Genomic DNA, 20,968 nt, shown 5'->3' on the forward strand with positions numbered 1-20,968 from the left:
TATGTTTCCAGCTTACCACCCGGAGCCTGCCACTGTCTGCAGCGAAGCCCTGCAATACATTTGCCCAGTTTTGGACAGTGATCCTACTCTCAGCACAAGCCTGGGGTAGCAGGCTTAACTTTGCTTACTGCCTCCCAATGTGAAGCAGAGACTCACCAGCAACACCTGATGGGAAACGCAAAGCGCTCGGCTGGTAAGAATTTCAGAACGGGAGGGTTCAGAATCCATTTTTGCTAAGTAAATCTGGCAAGTCTTCCTCTAATCCAGGTGTCATATAGACAAACCAGCAGTTCCTTAGTTACGGCTCCACATCCACTCTACCAATTTACCTGCCATCTTACCCTACATTTTCTCCCAAGGTATCTTGTGGGACCATAATCTCCATAGGCAAGGAAACAGGATGAAGAGCAGACCGAGGACACCAACTTCCAGTCACCAGAGAAACAAAGTCACATCCCCTTTGCAAAGGGAATATGCTCCTCACATGCTCAGAGGCACTCAGCTCTAGCTATCAAATGTACAAATTTGCCCTCTATGACTGCACCACTAATTGTGGTAGAATAGACAGGTATTATTTTGTAAAAAACACAAAACCTTTCAAAACAACATTCACTATCATGTTAGATACAGTGGTGCCTCGCAAGACGAAAAGAATCCGTTCCGCGAGTCTCTTCGTCTTGCGGTTTTTTCATCTTGCGAAGCCAGCCCATTAGCGGCTTAGTGGATTAGCGCTATTAACGGCTTAGCGGATCAGCTGCTAAGCGGCTTAGAGGCTTAGCGGATCAGCTGATAAGCGGCTTAGCGGCTTAGAAAAAGGGGGGGGAGGGAAAATCCCCGCAGGAACTCGCAAGACATTTTCGTCTTGCGAAGCAAGCCCATAGGAAATTCGTTTTGTGAAGCACCTCCAAAACGGAAAACCCTTTCATCTAGCGGGTTTTCCGTCTTGCGAGGCATTCGTCTTGCAGGGCACCGCTATATATGTTTCACACCCTCCACTATAATTAGTGCCTTTCTTGGGTGCAGGAAAATGAGTCTTGCAGAAGAAGAATTTGGATTTGATATCCCGCTTTAGAGAAAGTTAAGACAAATCATTAGGTTTTTTTAACGCTGCTTTTCCATGGAAAATCATGCCCAAAGCGTGAGAAAAAGAGCAACGTTTTATTTTATTTTATTTTTAAATAATTTTTATTAACTGGCCAATCACATCAAATTAAATCACATCATATAAATTCCGAATTACAAAGCCAAATTTTTAAATTTTGTTGGGGGAACCCATACTTCAAGATCCAAAGGGGAATTCAGATCATCTTCTTATTACTGCGTTAATGTCCAAATCAGTCCCAATCAGTCCAAACAAAGTTCATAATTCTATCCAGTCTTATCTTGGTGTTGCCACATCATATCTTGTTCGTATAATTTCTCTTTTTCCTTTATGATCTCTTCTGTTAGTCTCCTTAAGCCGATAGCAAGTGTAATAATCCTGTGTGGATTTCCCGTTCCTCCACTAAGTCCAGATGGTTTCCGTATATCTCCTTCGTAGATAACATCACTTTATCCATCGTAAATTTTGGCATTTGTCGCTCTTAAGTCCCACCGAGGAGTTGATTCACGATATGTAAACAACTCTATTTCTCTCTTTCTCCTCCCAGACCCAAGAGCTCCCACAATGCCTCACAAAATGGCGAACGGCATTTTTTCCTGACTGCGTCACTCCAAAACTCTTAGCTTTCCAGCTTCATCTTGAAACATTGCTTTGAATCGAAAGTTTATCTCCACACAGCCTTAAATCCACAGCTTAAGTCCTTAATTTCTGACTCATTAGGGGAGGGGGATTCTTGTTAAATCACATAAAAAGGTAGAGGCAGGTTTTTCCCCCCTCCCCCCTCAGTCATTACCGTATCTTGACGTTCTTCTCGTATTTTATTGTTGTCTTGTTATCAGAGATCTCTTCTGTCAGCAGTATTTACTCCCCTTTTTCCTTGATGCATGTGCAATTAATCATGTCCAAATTATTTCTTTTAAAGATCATTGCAACCAGCGGCGCGAATCGGGGACGGCGTCGAGGAGTGCCGAAAATCCCACAGGAGGGCTTTGTGCCTAGTGCCCCCACCCCCACAAATTCGGGGGTGGTATAGGGCACAGCAGGCAAGGGCCGTCCCCCCCATAATCCTGGGGGGGTTAAGGAGGCTAATTACCCCCATCATAGCCTCCAAATTACCTCGTGTGGGTCGGAGAGATGTTATTGTCAGCCATCTTCTGATGCGCCACCTAGTGGCCCCCCGAAAAAGAGCAACGTTTTAAAGTAATTTACTAATCAAAAGGTACGTCTTCAAATTTTGAGCAAAACATCTTTTATTAATACATATACATTGCAGTTAAGCAACAAATAAAACCATTTTTACTAAGATCTAACAGGAATGTAAAACCAAAATCCAGCTAGCAGCAAAGGTATAGGTAGGACCAAGTACTATGGAGGCATAGTATCTAGCATGCACCAGGTGGTCTTCAAAGCAGCCCATAATAAGCATGCAAGATGTAGGTGAATCTGGCCTCAAGTGAGAGCAGCTGCTCTAAGGTCTCTAGAAACATTTGTGACAACGGGTAGCTTTCTCCTCCTGGTTTTCTTAATCTACACCCATGTGTTGCTGTTGCAAGAGTGGGGTTTCGTCAAAGAAAAAGCTTGATGCCTGGGCTAGGCAACCCAGCTACCAAATTCTAGGAGGTCAAACCCAATCTATTCCTGGTAACAGTTTGCTGTGGTTGTTCCTATAGATGTGTGCAGACTAATAATGGCCACAAATGAAATCACTCAAGTGCTTCACTGGTGTTCTAGTATGTGTGTCATTTAGTTAGTAGGTCAGGAGGAGGATAACAATTCTCTTCTTGTGCAGGCATTTGAGTCAACTGTTCTGCCAATTACTCTGCTGGCTGGCAGCTATGGAAAGAGTGCTGAAGTTCTGAACAATGACCACATTGGTTTTTCTTGAAAGAATGGGTTGCAAAGGAATCTTCTGAATAGCTGTCTGTCTAGTTTGACACTCTGGTGTACAAGATATAGTATTGGGGGACGGGAAATTGGGGAGGGCCCCACTCCAGACCAGCAATATACTAAGGTGAAATTGTGTCATGCATCTATTAATTCAGTCTGGTCCTTGGCTTTTTTTGTTTTTTGTTTTTTAAATGAGACAAATACCCAAGCAGATATTTATTGAAAAGAATTATGCTACTATTTATGGGTGACTTTTACTGCTATACTAACCTAGCCATTTTTCTTTTCTTTTCAAGGAACTGCCACATTTGCTCACTTATAGAGGGTTTTGATGCAAGCTTTGCTGTAAAAAAATCTATGTGACAAAACACATCTGCAGAAATCAGAGGAGCCAACAGCAATTTACTAAATAGGAATGAGAAGAGCTCCCAAACATTAGATTGCCAAAGGCTAACTAGAGGGCAAGGCGGAGGATAGGGCCCAAACAAGTCTGAAACTAGTTCTGTGTACCCAGAGGTTTTTGCCTTGAGTGTTTCTCAGTTAGAAGTCCCCCGCCTCCAGCACTCTAACATGTTGCACCACCTCAAAAAAACTGATCTTGAAAGCAGGGAGCATTTCAAAAGCCAATTATGATGCAGCATAGGAGCTCAAGGAAAGTTTTTTGAAAAAAATTGAACAGGCACTATTGGTTGTACAAGCTTTTCGTTTCAGGAGGAATAGGAAAGAAACATGCTATGAAGATATGACCTTCACACAGTATTACATAAGCAGCTTCCAGCAGACGACACAAACACCATACTAAACCAACCAGCAACTTGGGAGTTGAGCACTTCTTACGCACTCACAGCTCTCAGCTTCATTCTCCCCATGTGTAAAATGCCAGCACCTGGCCTCATTTCCTCATAGGGATGTTGGGAGGTTTAATTAGGTAATTGCCATAAAGCTTTTGGCAGGAATGACAAACATCATTACAAGAGCAGGTGCAGAATGCTCAAGCATATCCATAGTATTCAGGCAGAACTGTCAGAGGCCAGGCCAAGGCACTCCACAGCATCAGCTCACTGGTTTTAGAAGGCTTTTCTGAGTCCCACAAGGCTGGCTGCACCTTCTCTTGTTTACTCTCAGAAGAGCCTCCAGCACCCAAATGCAAATGCTTCCCAGGTCTAGCTGGACCACATTAGCATAGGGTTTATATATGGGACAAAGCTCAATATTTAAGGCCTCATCATCCAATAATTTCCATCATGTATGTCAGAGAAAACTTTCAGGCCCTTGCCTGTGGGACTTTTCAGGGAGGGTAGCAAAACATAGTTTTCTCTTTATCCAATGTCCCTCCTTTCCCAATAGCAGCAGAATACTTGAATGTACACTTTTGGAAAAAGCTGTAATACAGGATCTGCACCTCATTATATCTCAGAGGGCTCAGAGTAGTTCCCATAAATCTGTATAACTACATAACACTATCTAAACAGGAAATATTAGAGTTATGTGGACAAAGGGTCAAAGGGCTTGGCAATTCGGAGGGGGGGAAAAAAATTGCTAAGGAAGGACACCAAAACAGCAAAGTGCTTTTTCAGTTGCAAAGCCCTAAAGAACTCGAAAGTTACAAGTGTTTTCAGAGTAGAAAACTATGGCAAACCATGGCACGAAAAAGTCCTGAGGGGTAGTCAAGGTAGTTTGTAGGAGAAGTCTTGTGGTATCTTAAAGACTAAAAAAAATACTGATCAATTTGTTTGCAACATGTTAAGAGATTCCTCTTCCGTTGTAAATAAACCAAGACTCTACAGCAAGGGTGGGAAACCTGTAACATTTGTTGTTGGACTCTAGCCGCCATCATCACTGATCATTGTCCATGCTGGCAAGAGTAGGAGTCCAACAATATCAAGAGGGTCACAAGATCCTCGTTTGTACTTTAGGGTGACAATGCATTCAATACCCTGGCCATGTTTGCACAGTCAGATCCTGACTTAATAAACCTGGATATGCATGGACTATATGCACCTGTATACAGCCCCATTGCTGTTGCTTGCATGCACAAGCAGTGAAACAAACCAGAAAGCCAGAGTTAGCCATAGCTTCCTGTCATGTGCAAACTGGAAACTATTTTTAATGCCTTCCAAGCATTGACATGGAACATTTGGCAAGCCAACTTTAACCCAGGATTGAAAGCTGTCTTTCAAACCCTGGCCAGTTTGGAAGCTGCTAACCGAAGTTTCCAGGAAGCTATGGTTGACTGCAGCTTTCTGGTTTGCTTGACCCACTTCCACAGAGGGAGGTGTGATGCAGTAGCACAGGAGTTGTGTGTAGCTGCACAGTTTGTGCATATCTAGTTTTTCAAGCCAGGATTTGATTGGGTAGCTGTGGGAAGTGTGTTACAATTCGCTACACACACCAGAGTCCAGTATAAACACATTAAGTGCAGAAAATAAAAGTTATGAGAAATGATAGACCAATCTACAATGATCAATAAAAGCTTAAGGCAGAACAACTAGGCTCTCTCACTTATGGGGCAGAATACAATTCTAGACAACATGCTGAGCATCTCAAAAATGCCTCCCACTTTATATAGTAAAAATTTCAAGATTTCATGCTGGTATCACATGATAGGCAGTAAAACTGAGACTGCAATCCTATTGTCATAGACTGGTTGGATGCAGAGGAATGGTGGCTGGAATCTGCTGGGGAACCACCAACGGAAGAAGGTTCAGAGGTCAGGGTGTGGTGGTGGGACAACAATCAGTCATCACAGGGAAAAAGAGGGAAAAGACTGAGAAGGAGAAGCTGAAGGGGTAACAAGGTTTAGTAAGCTGGGAGAGTCTGTGGCAGACAGAAATCCAGAATCAGAGGCAAAAGCTGAAGCGTGGAAGAAGGGAGTCAAGAGGCAGAGATGAGTCAGACTGGTGAAGAATGAAGAAGATATTTGGCAATTGAAATTCAAGTTCAAGGAGAGAAATTTTTGATTGTGGGAATTTATGCACCAAATGAGGGGAAAGTTGAATTCTTTAAGAAGCTACATGAGATATTGATGGACTATATGGACATAAATTTAATATTGATGGGAGATATGAATGGAGTAGTATCAACTAATATGGACAAATCCCAAAGACAGGTAGTCACAAAAGATGGAAGACTTCCAAAAATCTTTTTTGAAATGACTGACAATATGGACTTGGTTGATATTTGGAGAGCAAAACACCCACTTGAAAGAGAGGGAACCTTTTACTCCGAAGCCAAAATGACATGGACTAGAATTGACCAAATTTGGATCACTGGAGGAATGGCACCCAAGATAAAAAAAATTGAAATCTGCCCAAAAACATGCTCCGACCATAATGCGGTAAAGATGGTGATGGACTTTACAACAACTGGTACCTTTAGATGGAGGATGAATGACACATTATTTAGAGATGAAGAAGTTTGTAAAAAGGCCCAGAAAATTTTAAAAGACTATTTTGAAATTAACATGAGGACTAAGGTAGAAAAAAGAATAATCTGGGACGCAAGTAAAGCAGTGATGAGAGGATTCTTGATACAACAGAATACAATTAAAAAGAAAAGCCAGAATTACAAGAAAGAATTTTTTTTGGAAAAGATAAAAGAGGGGGAAAGAAAATTGAGATCAAATCCAAAATCGCAGGACATTTTGAAAGAAATTAAATTATATCAGACACAATATATGGAGCTGACGAATCAAGAAATAGAATGGATAAATAGAATGGATAAATGTGGTAAACTGCTGGCTTGGCAAATAAAAAAGAGACAAAAATTGAATACTGTTACAAATTTAGAAGTGGATGGAAAGAACATTTACAAACCAACAGAAATTAGAGACTGCTTCCAGAGATATTTTAGACAACTCTATACACAAGGGCCTCAGAAAGATACCGACATAGAACAGTTCTTGTAAAAAAATGGATTGAGAAAGATCTCACAGGAAAGTAAAAGAATTTTGAATCAGAAAATAACAGAGCAAGAAATAGAAGGTGCCATTCAGAATATGGCATTGGGCAAGTCTCCAGGACCGGACGGACTGACTTCTAAATACTACAAGGTGTTGAAAGAGTGGTTGATACAGCCTCTGAAAAAAGTTTCCAACGAAATTTTGGAGGGAAAGAGGGCACCAGATACGTGGAAAGAGGCTTTTATTACACTTATACCGAAGACTGAGACAGAAAAGACTCAACTTAAAAACTACCGTCCTATCTCCTTATTAAATGTGGATTACAAAATTTTTGCTGACATTTTAGCGAAAAGGTTGAAAGTAGTTTTGATGGAGGAGATACATAGGGACCAAGTAGGCTTTCTCCCGAGAAGACACTTATCAGACAATGTAAGGAACTTAGTTGATATTTTGGAACAGTTGGAAGTGAATATTAACACTAAAGCAGTTCTGATATTTGTGGACGCTGAGAAAGCCTTTGATAATATTTCTTGGAGCTTTATGATGAAAAATCTTCAGGGGATGGGGGTAGGCCAAGGGTTTGAAAATGGTATAGGTGCGATATACACTGAACAAAAGGCGAAATTAATTGTAAATAATGTAGTTACAGAAGAATTTATTATAGAAAAAGGGACACGTCAGGGATGCCCAATCTCTCCATTATTGTTTATATCGGTCCTGGAGGTTTTGCTGAATATGATTAGAAAGGACCAGTTGGTTAAAGGAATACAGGTCGGAGCGAAACAATATAAATTGAGAGCATTTGCAGATGATCTGGTACTTACATTACAAGAGCCTGAATCCAGTACTAAAAGAGTTTTAGAATTAATTCAAGAATTTGGTCAAGTGGCAGGATTTAAACTTGAGAGCATTTGCAGATGATCTGGTACTTACATTACAAGAGCCTGAATCCAGTACTAAAAGAGTTTTAGAATTAATTCAAGAATTTGGTCAAGTGGCAGGATTTAAACTTGAGAGCATTTGCAGATGATCTGGTACTTACATTACAAGAGCCTGAATCCAGTACTAAAAGAGTTTTAGAATTAATTCAAGAATTTGGTCAAGTGGCAGGATTTAAACTAAATAAGTCTAAAACGAAGGTTTTGGAGAAAAATTTAACAACATTGGAAAAAGAAATGTTTCAGAATGAGACAGGGTTAACGGTGGTTAAGAAAGTGAAATATTTGGGGATAAACATGACATCTAAAAATCTGAATTTATTTAAAGATAATTATGAGAAAACTTGGACGGAAGTAAAAAAAGATTTATAAATTTGGTCAAATATGAAGCTTTCCTTGTTGGGTCGAATTGCAGTTATAAAAATGAATGTATTGCCTAGAATGTTGTTCTTGTTCCAAACATTACAAATATTGGATAAGATGGATTGTTTCAAGAAGTGGCAGAAAGATATCTCCAAATTTGTCTGGCAGGGCAAGAAGCCTAGAATAAAATTTAAGATATTAACTGATGCGAAAGAAAGGGGCGGATTTGCCCTGCCAGACCTTAAACTGTACTATGAATCAGCAGCTTTCTGTTGGTTGAAAGATTGGCTACTTCTTGAGAATACTGATATATTGGACTTAGAAGGTTTTAATAATTTTTTTGGGTGGCATGCATACTTGTGGTATGACAAGGTTAAAGTTCACAAGGGTTTCAAAAATCATATTGTCAGGAAAGCATTATATAATGTCTGGATTAGATATAAAGATTTGCTGGAAAGTAAAACTCCGAGGTGGTTGTCGCCAATGGAGGCTAAAGCCGTCAAAAAACTTAATATGGAGGTTAATTGGCCGAGATATTGGGAAATTTTGGAGCAAGAGGGGAACAGATTGAAATTGAAAAGTTTTGAGACGCTAAAAGGGAAGGTAAGAGATTGGCTTCATTATTATCAGATAATGGAAGTTTTCAAAATAGACAGGAAAATTGGCTTCCAGGTGGAAAAATCAAAATTAGAAACTGAATTGCTAGAGCCCAGTACTAAGAATTTGTCAAGAATGTATAACCTGCTGTTGAAATGGAACACACAAGATGAAACGGTCAAATCGGTAATGATTAAACGGGCACAGGATATTGGTCATAACATTATGTTTGTTGACTGGGAAAAGTTATGGACCACTGGGATGAAATTTACAGCATGTAATGCCTTGAGAGAAAATATTATGAAAATGATTTATAGGTGGTACATGACCCCAGTCAAACTTGCAAAAATCTATCATTTGCCCGATAATAAATGTTGGAAATGTAAGGAAACGGAAGGAACGTTTTATCATCTTTGGTGGACGTGCCCAAGGATTAAGGTCTTCTGGGAAAAGATTTATAATGAACTGAAAAAGGTACTTAAGTACACTTTTCCTAAGAAACCAGAGGCCTTTCTCCTGGGCATAGTCGGCCAATTGGTGTTAAAGAAAGATAGAACATTTTTTATGTATGCTACAACAGCAGCAAGAATACTCATCGTGAAGTACTGGAAGACACAGGAGTTACCCACCGTGGAAGAATGGCAGATGAAGGTGATTGACTACATGAGTCTGGCAGAGATGACGAGCAGAATCCGAGACCAGGGAAGAGAAATGGCGGAAGAGGATTGGAAAAAATTTAAGGACTATTTAAAGAAATATGCAAAAATTAGTGAATGTTAGGTTGATGCCGGATGAGAAAATAGGGGTTGATAGCGGTAATGGATAAGTGAAAAGAAAATGAATGTTATTAAAATTAAATTGAAATAAGGGGGGGGATTTGCTAAAAAATCACTGACATGAGAATGCAGAAAGGGGAAGGTATGAGGAAGTCGGGAAAGTAAGGTATAAGAAATTAAGATCTGAAATTATATGTGTTTTATGTTTTATTGTTTTGTACTTGTGTTTTGTTTGTGTTGAAAATTTTGTGGAAACTTTAATAAAAATTAATTAAAAAAAGAAAAAAAAAGAATGAAGAATCATTGGTGTCTCTTGCTGTGACATCCCTGGTGACCATTAGTTTAGAAGCAAGAGATGCCTATAACTTTACAACAATGAAAACTCTCACTGTTAGTATTCAGTGTCTTTTCCTGTACAGCTGCCCTGGATGTACACAAATAAGCAACCGTATTTGCACACTAAAGGTGGCAAAGCACTTCAGTCATCATTATTTGCATCTTGTCTTCTACTTGAAAATTTCCCTAAGCAGCAAAATTCACTTTCTTCATTTTATAAGACTGCTGTTTTGTACTGAGAAGAGGGGAAGTTGTAATTTTGGAAAGTACCGAAATTGGTAACACCAGAAAGGAAGCTTTATGTTCAAGCTTTAAGAGAAGCTAAAAATTTAAAGAAAAATAGAAAATAAGGTTCAATTTATTCACACACTTTTCTACAGGCAACTTTTTAAAAAAACAATGCAATCAAATAATGAAATCTATATTAAGCTGTGACCCTATCCCTTTCAGCTTATCTTAGAGACATAGATATATGCACATGGCTGCCATAATTTTTGCACGTCTGTCTCAGCCCTTCTTTCACCCAGAACAGTATATTACTCTGATTTAGGATTAACTGTATATGAGATACATAAAGCAGTACCCATTTATTCAGAATATGGACTTTGAAATATAGGATGTGGACAGACACACACACCCATACCCACACCTTAAAGCAGGGGCCAGCAAACTTTTTTGGGAGGGGGCCAGTTCACTGTCCCCCAGACCTTGTGGCGGGCCGGACTGCATGCACACACACAGCGGAGGGGACTTCTCTCTCTCTCTCCCCCTGTTTCCCCTCCCCCTGCCTACCTATGGTGCTGCCCGCGCAAGTGCGGGCTGGCTACAGAGAGGCGCTGCGCTCTGCCAACCACAGCTCCTGTGCCTGCCCTTCCTTTCAGGCCGCTCATCCCTCTGCCGCCAACAGCCACTGCCGCTTGCAAGGGCAGGCACAGGAGCCGTGGTTGGCAGAGCACAGTGCAGAGTCTCTCCGGACCCAACCAGCCCTTTTGGCGAGGCGTTGCACTGCACTCTGCCAACTGCGGCTCCTGTGCCTGCTCTTGCAAGTGGCAGAGGCTGGCGGCGGCAGCAGCAATGGCGAGACGAGCTGCCCCAAAGGGCTGGCTGGCTCTGGAGAGGTGCTGCCCAAAGTGGTACTCAACCAGCTCAGCCCAGCCCTCTTCCTCCTCTACAAAGGGTGGGGAGAAGCCAGGAGGAGGGAGGGAGGAGGCACTGCAGTGTGTGAGAGGGAGGGGGGGAATGGCGTCCCCAAAAAATGGCGCAGAAAAAAATTAACGAACAGAATCCACACAATACATGGACCATTTACGGACCAGATCCTGAGGACAATTGGGCCGGATCTGGCCCGCGGACCATAGCTTGCCGCCCCCTGCCCTAAAGACTACTGCCATAGGCTCAAAACTACTGCCATAGGCTTCATGGTTAAGAATACTTAGCCATAGTTTGATGGTGTGATGCTTAAAACTGACAAACTATAGTATAAAATGAACCAGCGAGCTAGAATTAGGAACCATTATTTTGTGCTAACCATGGTATAACATGATATCTAAATTAACAAACTATGATTGTTCCTCCTCCTTAATGAAGTACTGCACCCAGAGACTGAAGTGCTGAAGTGATGGAAAAAGAAAGCAGAGAAGCACTGTTTGCACTTGCGTATTTTGGAAGCTCAAGCCATGCCTGGCACGAACCATGGCTTGGCATGTTATCTAAATGGAACCTTGCAGACTGTATCCAGATTCTCATGTCTCAGCTTAATGATAAGATGTGTGTAAGCCTCTCGCCCTATGCCACTCCTTCCCTTATTTGTGTGCTGCAATAAGTTGGGAAGTCTTCAGTTAAGCATAGCAATCAATTAACCACAGCTTCCCATTATGTCTGCCCCAGGGAACTATGGTTAACAGGTTCAGAAACAGATAGGACATTAAACAGTTTGAAGCTGATTAAGATCCTAGCTTGTTCCGAACCTTGTAACCCTAGTTTTGTGACTGTGGTGGGAAACTATGGTTAACTGAAAATGTCTGGAATTAACTGCAGCACAATGAGAAGTGAAGGGTGCAAGCACACAGACACAAGGTTAAGAAGCCAATATATGTTCATCCAAACCTAGCCATGGTGTTCTTGCCAGACTATCATTTGAAATGTTATATCATTTTTGTAACAAACCAGGAGCCAGGGATAACCATATCAACACAGGAGTAGTCACAAATCAGGCAGTAAAATTTGCTCATTCATATTGTAGAAAATACAGGAGCCAGGTCTCTCATTTAATATAAGACTTTTATCTCTTGCTGCTTACATCATGCCTCTTATTGGTTAGTCAGCAGATACCTGGGCCAGACTCTATGCCAGTTTTAAACAACCTCATTTTAGATGGATTGCATAGCTCATAAAACTATCAGGAGTTGGAGGTGAGGATGCAAGTTTATTTATCGCTTAGATTAAATGTGACACACTCTATTGAGGAACTACATGTTGCTTACTGACAGATGAACAGATGAATTTAATCCTGCTAGGTGAATTCAGAAGACCTTCTGTAAATGCAAAGACCCGCCACGAATATTTAAGCTGGAAAAACCTGGCCAAACCGAAATGCATTGTATTATGGACCCTGTACATCATAATTATGTAGTAGCTGAATAACTCCAAACATCCTCAGAGCACTCAGTCAATTGCCAGCCTTGGGATATAGGTCAGTGATACTTGCTTTATATTAAATAAATATATGCAGAAAAAGATGGGTGGATATGCTGAAAGAGCTAGCACTCAAACTTCAGTAATGGACTAGCTAGCAAGAGCCACGATGGTCCAGAAAAAATATTGTTTAACTGATCAGGGAGACCTGGGTTCAAATTCTGCCTGACCCATGGATGGTCTTCTACAATCCACTTTCTTTCTTTTTTTTTAATTATTTTTATTAAGCTCTTTTTCATGAGAAAAGAAAATCACAAAGAAAAAACATAAAAAACAAAGCAAAAACAAAGGAAAACAAAGGTAAACAGCGTCAAAAAACAAGACCCAAACTCACCAACAAATACAACAACCAAGAAACACTAACAAAGAACCCACCCACCCGTCACCAACAGTGATTGACTTCCCTTCAAAACGGCTTGAGTTGTAATCCCACATTATCTTCCTACGGGGTATTTTTATCTCCTTTATTTACACCTCTCAAACTTTATGTATCACCCACTGAAATTTTAATATTTCCTAAGTTTGTTTCCATATATATAAAAAATTTGCTCCAGTCATTAATAAATTTTTCATTTTTCTGCTGCCTAATCTTCTGTGTCATCCTTGCTAACTCTATATATTCGAATAATTTGGATTGCCAGTCCCTGATGGTTGGAATACTAGGGGTTTTCCAGTTTTGCGCCAGCAGTATCCTGGCTGCTACCATTGCGTATTGAAACATGGTTTGATCTTCTTGTCTAATCTCCTTCCCAACCATCCCTAGAAGAAAGGCTTCGGGTTTTTTAGGGAAGGTATATCTCAGGATCTTTTTTAGCTCGTCATAGATAAGTCCCCAAAACCTTCTCACTTTTTCGCAGGTCCACCACATATGGTGGAAGTCTCCTTCCTTTACCCTGCACTTCCAGCAAGACTTGTCCCCCGTCCTATACATTTTCCCCAGTTTCACAGGGGTAAGATACCACCTGTACATCATTTTTTGTAAGTTTTCTCGAAGGTCAACACATGCTGTAAATTTCATGTCCTTATTCCAGAGTTTCTCCCATCTGTCGAAGTCCAGATTGTAACCAAGGTCTATGGCCCATTTGGTCATCACCTCCTTTACCTCTTCATCCTTCATGTCCCAATCTAATAGTTGACTATACATTTTAGATAGGAGTTTGGAGTTTCCTTCTATTATTTCCACCTGAAATCTGGACTTTTTCTCGCTCATCCCTATTTTTTTATGCTCATTCCATAGGGAGTTAATTTGGTAAAATTGCAACCAGGTTGTTAATTTATCCTTCAGTTCTTCATAGGGTCTGAGCTTCCACCCTTTATCTGATTTTACCAATAGATCCTCATAGGTCCATCTTTGACCTTCCATATTAGGTTTTTTAATTGTCAAAATATCAACTGGTGATAACCACCACGGGGTGTCTTTTTCTAGAAGTTTCTTATTTCTGTTCCATACCTCGAGTAGCACACCTCTAAATATGTGGTTGGAGAATCCTTTATGGGCTCTTTCCTTATCTTGCCATAGATACGCATGCCAGCCAAATCCACTTTCAACTCTCAGTTCAACGGGCACAAAATGGGGCAGTGGTTTTCTGCAGAGTGTTTGCAGAGAAGTCTTTAAAGTGATATAATAAATGGTGCGTCCAAGAAAGGCTAAAGGAGTAAGACAGGGATGCATTGTTAGAGCTCTAGGTGGTCCGCAGTAGATCCTGCCAGGGTTTTGAACTTCCAGCTCCTTAACGATAACTATCACAAAGTAAATTTTTGCCACTTAAATTAGGAGGTTGAAATTTAATTTTATATTTAGAAGCATACCAGAAGTGGGCTATTTTTTTGAAAGGATAGTGAACTCAGTTCAGTTCTGGTACAAAAAATGAAATTCCTAGGCTCAGAAAGCACTCAGAATTTCCCTGATCATTATTTTTTTAATGTGTGTCTTTTGTACCTGGCTGGTAAATCTTGGGGTTCTAATAAAACACACACACACGATTCAATAAAATCTTGGTGGGACTGGTCAGAAGGGTAGGAGGAATGGGACAAGGGCAGCGAACTGGAGGAATCTGTGGGATTGGCCCAGAGGGTTGGGCAATGCCAGTCTGGACCCAGTGGAGTGGCCTGGCACACTGTCAAAAGAAAATCCCACCTCGGCACCACTGGACACCCCAAGGGACACCCTGAAATTCTTTCCCCTGCCATCCTCATACATGGGTACATGCATAATGTAGTATGAACTGCGTAAAGACAATTTGATTTGCCTGTGCCCATATTAACTTAGGAATAAGCTGTGTTAGATGCAAAAGTGCATCCAAATATGCAGAGGATGCAAGCTGATGTGTTCGAACATCAGGAAATATCCATTCCACCCACCCACATTTAAACAGGAGGATGTCAAAATATTGAAAACCTTGAGGCATAGCAACAACCTAGGCAAAGAACGGGATGTTGTAGTAATGCTTTTGTGGAAGGATAGTTTGTGTTAACTTTTGATAATGGCAGAAAGCACATTGTTTAAAAACATACTGCAGGGGGTGGAGAGAATAGAAATTTTGAAACGGATAAGGCTCTATCTTGCTTCCTCAACGCATGCAATGTCATAATTTGAGAGGTTTCATAGTTCAAAGACAGAGACCATGCCCTGCATGCAGAAGTCACAGGTTCAATTCAAGAAACCTCCAGTCAGAGCAGATGTACTAATTTAGAAATTATTATTATTTAAAAAAAAACAAAACAAAACACTCCATACCTTGGCATATAAGATCTCTCATCAGTATTGACAGCACCTGCTAGAGGTCTTCCCAATCTCCCTCCAAGGGACTAAAAAAGAAAAGAAAACTGCAATTAATTACTTTTAACCAATTTAAAAACAGAATAAGCAAGATCAAATTCTTATTTTACAGGGTTTGCCTGCCAAGCCTTACTCAACAGACTTTAAAGACACTTCTCTCTTCTCCACATTCAATGAAGTAATGCTTCCCAGTGCACATAATTGCAGAGAGATGAATTCATCTATTAACAAGTCAGGCTATCTGGAACATTTCAAGTGAATGTAAATTTTGGAATCTCACATTTTTGTGACCTTATAAAACCCAGCAAACAAAAGTTTACAAAAGTCTGAAGTAATACAAACTGAATCGACAAGATTCAAAACGGCAATACCACTATATAATTTCATGACAAAATGCCTCTGTGTGCCCTGAACATGAACTACGATCATCAGAATATTTGCAGGCTCAACATTCTCCAGCCTATAAAATTGTGGTACCCAATGCCAAAGTCTAGTTTTCTCCTAACAAACACACCACACTTCCTAAGTTCATGAAGCAAAGTAATGGAACAGTTAGCTTAAACAATTTAATGGCTAACCATAGGAGCCTCCCACTGTACATTCTTACATTATATTATGCTAACTGCTGAACAACCCAGCATTGTCTAAAAACTGTCGTGCTAAACTGAATGGCTAGTACTAGAAGAGAGAACTTTTGCATGAGCAGTTTGATGAATTTTCTATGAATTCCCTAAGCATTTTTGAAGCATTTGTACTTTTACTTTATCTAATATTGCTTTGTGGGGACCCACAAGAGCTATAGAAAATATTATGACACTCAATCACTAGTTTGCCCCCCCTCCCCTAGAAAAACTAGCTATTAACGCACACAACCTAAAGAAAAAGCCAATAGAGGACTCATAAAAAAGCAAAACTTCCTGAGGCTCTACAACAGCTCAATGCAACTTCTCATTAAAGCAAAGCTACAGTACAAGCTTGCAGTCACATGCCTTTACATGGAATACCCTGCTTACACAAAGGATATACTACGTAGTTATTTCTGTTGAGGGGACATAAGGTACCAAGCAGTACCTTTTATACAAATTCCCTTGTGATGCTTGGAATTACAGCAGTGTGGTTCATGCAGTACTGTCCCACAGTTTCACTAATACTTAAATAGCTTCACTAATGTTTAAAAGTCTTTTTGGAGTGAAAGGGGACACAGCTGTGTCATTTATTGCCACGTTCTTTTTTCTTGGTCTAGCCTTTGCTTCCAGCTTTCTTCAACAGTTATCTCAGTTGCAAAATATATCTTTATTGTAGTCTGTGCATTATAAGTGAAGTCTTGCGAGAAAGATTTCTCTCCAGACAATTGGCTAATTATTTGCTTGCTTCTAAAACCATCTCCCATTTTAAAAGCAACGGATCGTATTCTCTTGCGCAGAGACAAAGAGGTAACTAGTGTTTTAGCATTCTTTCTTAGTCCACGAGATCACTGAAGCGCTTATGAGCTAAAATTAGTAGGTTTTACACACAGCCTGAAAGCCAGCACAGAATGTCTCCATTGAGAGATGACAGCCCATTAGAGGAACTGTGAAGGGCCTGGCTTCAGGCCCAAGGGAGTCTTTCAGGGACAAGGTTGGGGAAGAGAGAGATCATCCCAAGTGGGCTTTTGTCTCAGGCAGCCACAGGCCAGCTGGCTTTGTCTTGGGCAAAACAGGAAGGACTACAGACCACTCACCAGAACGTGTTCTATTGAAAATACAACAATTCCTTCTCTGGGCAATTTCTGGAGTTGAATGTGGCACTTCCAAAAGCAGGCCAGGCCCTAAAGGTTACCTGAATCTATAGGCACAAAGACCATGTCCCTGCTCTATAACAATCTGCTCAGTGTTAGCTGTGAAACACTTAACTGTGTTTGGGGTGCCATACAAATATGGCATGGCCACAGAACAAGAGAAGGTGACAAGAGATGAAACAGACAATGTTTGGATAATCAGTCATATGGAGTATTACAGTAAGCACGGGGGCAGGTTTGATTATCACTCCCTGTCCTGTTTTCCATGTCTCCCTCTCTGCTATTACTTGTGAGAAGAAGGAAGGGCTTTGTCACCTTTGGTAAAGCATAACAGCCTTGCCTCAAAATTTGCTGACTTCACCTTGCTAGCAATTCCAGTGTGCAGGCCAGCCATTCATTCTGCTCAGATAAGCAGCAAATGTTTGTCACTAGCAAAAATGTAAGGCACAGAATAATTGCATTTCACAGTGCCAATGGGCTCCTTGGTTACCTAAGGATACAGTCTAGAAGAGCTCCTTTGGGGAAGGGGGAAGGAGAAGCAGCAGCTATGCTTTGTATTGCATTTTGCAACAAATTCCATGAAGTTTGTTTGACTCTAAGGGAGTCCATCCTTCACACACACACACACACACACACACACCACCAGAAATCAAGTTACTCTTGTGCAGAGACTACTATGTACGTAGAAGAAAGGGGAATCGGTACTTAGCAATAAGCCACACTATCTCACCACATCCAACAAATCAATGTACTTAAAAAGGATCCTTCTTTGGTATGTTTTCTATTTTTGAAATAGAATTAAATTCCAAGTATACAAGACATGGCCAAGAGCTACACATAAGCATCATTCCATGTACTCAGGCTGAAAGCCAGTGGCCTAAAATATGCACGTCCCACTGAAAGAAACAGCTTGGGAACAGCGGTGCCTTGACTGTATAAATCCTGGGTAGACTAAGGTTTGCCACTACATTAAACCTAAGCTAAAACTATTATGTATTATTACAACTTATAATGCACACCAAGGTCATTAGTAGAGAAACACCCATTTGAAGGTCTAATAACGTCAACTAGGCAGCCAGTGTGGTTCAAGTGTCAGACTAAGACCTGGAAGACCAAGATTCAAATCCTCATTCATCCACAAAGCTCAGTGGGTGACTTTGGGCCAGGCTCCATCTCTCAGCCCAACCTATTTCAGAGGGCTGTTAGGAGAAAATACTGGAGAAAGTGCAGGAATTTGTATGCCATGAATTCTTTGGAGGACAGGTGATACACAAAATGTAGTAGAAAAACAGACTACAGTGGTATCTTGGTTTACGAACTTAATCCGTTCCGAAAGTCCGTTCTTAAACCAAAGCATTCTTAAACCAAGGCGTGCTTTCCCATAGCAGCAGGGGACTCAACTTACAAATGGAACACACTTAACAGGAAGCAGGACATGTTCTTATTCCAAGGCAAAGTTCACAAACCAAAACACCTCGTTTTGCAGCGTTCTTAATCCAAGTTGTTCATAAACTAAGCTGTTCTTAAACCAAGGTACCACTGTAATGGTATTTAAAAGTCTCTTTTTCTTTCAGGAATCTTGACATATTTATTTCAAGGCGTTCCCTGGGTTTGCTATTTTGGTTGTTTATAAAGTGTGAGAGAAAGGCAGCTCAGATTCCTGCCAATTTTGAAAAGGGTTATTCAGGTGCTCGAAGCCATAGAAAGTCAGGTAGAAGAGAAGATCTATGAAAACATTCTGCCTACATTTTACCTGCTTTATGTAGCTCTCAAAATTTGGTGGGAAATATTTTGAACCTTTTTACAAAGTGTAGTAGCTGTTGGATAAACACTATGAAACTTGTGAAGGCTACAAGGCCTAGTGTCCACTCTTTCTTACAGAACTGGATGCAATGAAAAGCACATTTATATTAAAATTAAGTGTTTGGGGGTTTGAAAAGTGATTTTAGGCAGCAAAACAATAGGGCAAATAAGCTTGCAAAAAATATAACGAAAAGGAAAAAATTCAGTTTCTACCAGTGTTTTCCTCAGCAGTTCAGAGAACATAGCATAGTCCTTTCGAATTAACAATTAAAACTCTTTTACACAGCACAGCCTTACTGTGCACTGAAGTCTCATGTGACAATCCAAACTGTCTAAAGCAGGGATGGGGGGGTTGTGGGGCTCCAGTTATTACTGGACTCCTGCCACCTCCTGCCAGGATGGTCAGGGATGATGGGAGCTATAGTTCAACAACACGTGGAAATTCACAGGTTCTCCATACCTGGTCTAACGGATGGCAGCCCTAGTGCTTTGAAGGCCAAACTAGAAGCTATGGCACCAGTTCAATGTGTCTAAAACATGGAACCATCCCAGCAATATAGAAAAAGTGGGCCTGGTGGTCCAATTTTAACAGCAAAAGGTTTGAGACTAGCTGATGAGTGTAGACTCCTCCTTGCTAGCAACCAACCTCACCAACGTCACCCCAGCACCCCAAACACCGAAAAGCAATGTTTCCTTAGCTGAACTCATGTACTGAAGCTACCTTAGCTGGGTGAAAACATTTGGGGAGGGATGAGATGAATTGCGGGGAGGTAAACAGGCGTGCAGGAAGGATTGGGGTGTAAAACCAGAAGTCCCGTATTTGTCTATGCGACCAGGAAGGTTCACATTTGAAAACACTGGCCTGCTGCCATTATGTCCAGTTTTGCCCTAAGTGTCAAAGTAGCTTGGCATTTGCCATAAAATGCACTAATTATTATTATTATTATTATTATTATTATTATTATTTGTTATTTCTACCCCCCAGCCATTAACAAGACTCACGTGACTATTTAATTGTTGAGCTGTTTAAAGAGATCATTTTACTGCATATTTTAATCATGGACGTCTATATTTTAATGTTTCAATGGGATTGTTTTGTTGTGCATTGTAATAATTGATTATTTTTTTTGTTTTATTCATCACTCAGATGCCATCTTGGCATTACGCAGTATTCTTCATTTAATTAATTAATTGATTGATTGATTGATTGATTGATTGATATGTTCACGCCAACGCTAATTTGGTAAAATATTTCAGGCATTCCTATCAAGGTAGAAATGTCCGGATTTCACTCTACCACCACATCTCATGAGCTAATGAAGACTTCTAAGGCACCAATTCACAGATAACCCTTCAAGCAGGATTCTAAATGTTTCACTGCCAGTGTGAAGTTATTCAATCCATTTGCTTAAAAGATCTGCAGGTGTTATTTTCCTTTCACTATCATTTTCTGGCCATTTTACCAAGTTCAGAATAACAGAAATAAATTTAGATTATGGGGTAAGTGTTATTACTGTCTTACAGGGCAACATCTCCCTGCGAATTCTATTCCAAAATAAAAGTATAGGGCATCAGCTTTCTCCTTTAAGACACATGCGAGTGACAAAGGGAAGAAGAACCCCACATGTATTTTAAAGAGGGAAACGGCAACTATTCACTCTTCCCACGCATCATTGCAAGATTAAAGCCTAAATGGATTGCCGGCTCCTCCTCTGCTATTCAGTTATTCTGGGCCCAAAGAGGAGGATGCATCCGTTCTCTGCCTCTTTTAATATGTACGTTCACCCCTGCAGTCAGACAGCTCTCTTTCTTTACAATCATCTGCCCTTCTAGAGTAGAATCATCATGTTTTCCCTTCTATCTTTAAGCCTCCCCTAGTTTCCAAAGTGCTTGCTCCTTTAATATGCTGTGGTTCTGCTTTAGCACGATTCAAAGACCAAGTTCGCAATGATGGAGATAGATAGAGAGATATCACAAGGTTAGTTTGCAAACTGTTTACATAAGGACTATACATA

At 40.5% G+C, this 20,968-nt stretch overlaps 1 protein-coding gene across 1 annotated transcript in view; it reads right to left on the reverse strand.

Moving 5' to 3' along the window:
* Positions 1-20,968, reverse strand: part of RAP1A (RAP1A, member of RAS oncogene family) — a 96,148-nt gene that overhangs the window by 28,921 nt on the left and 46,259 nt on the right. Inside the window, exon 2 of the mRNA XM_079980061.1 lies at positions 15,332-15,402. The gene's annotated coding sequence lies outside the window, so the exon portion shown is untranslated. The remainder of the gene's footprint in view (positions 1-15,331; positions 15,403-20,968) is intronic.

The sequence above is a fragment of the Podarcis cretensis genome (assembly GCF_951804945.1).
Source record: "Podarcis cretensis genome assembly, chromosome: 6".
Classification (NCBI taxonomy): domain Eukaryota; kingdom Metazoa; phylum Chordata; class Lepidosauria; order Squamata; family Lacertidae; genus Podarcis; species Podarcis cretensis.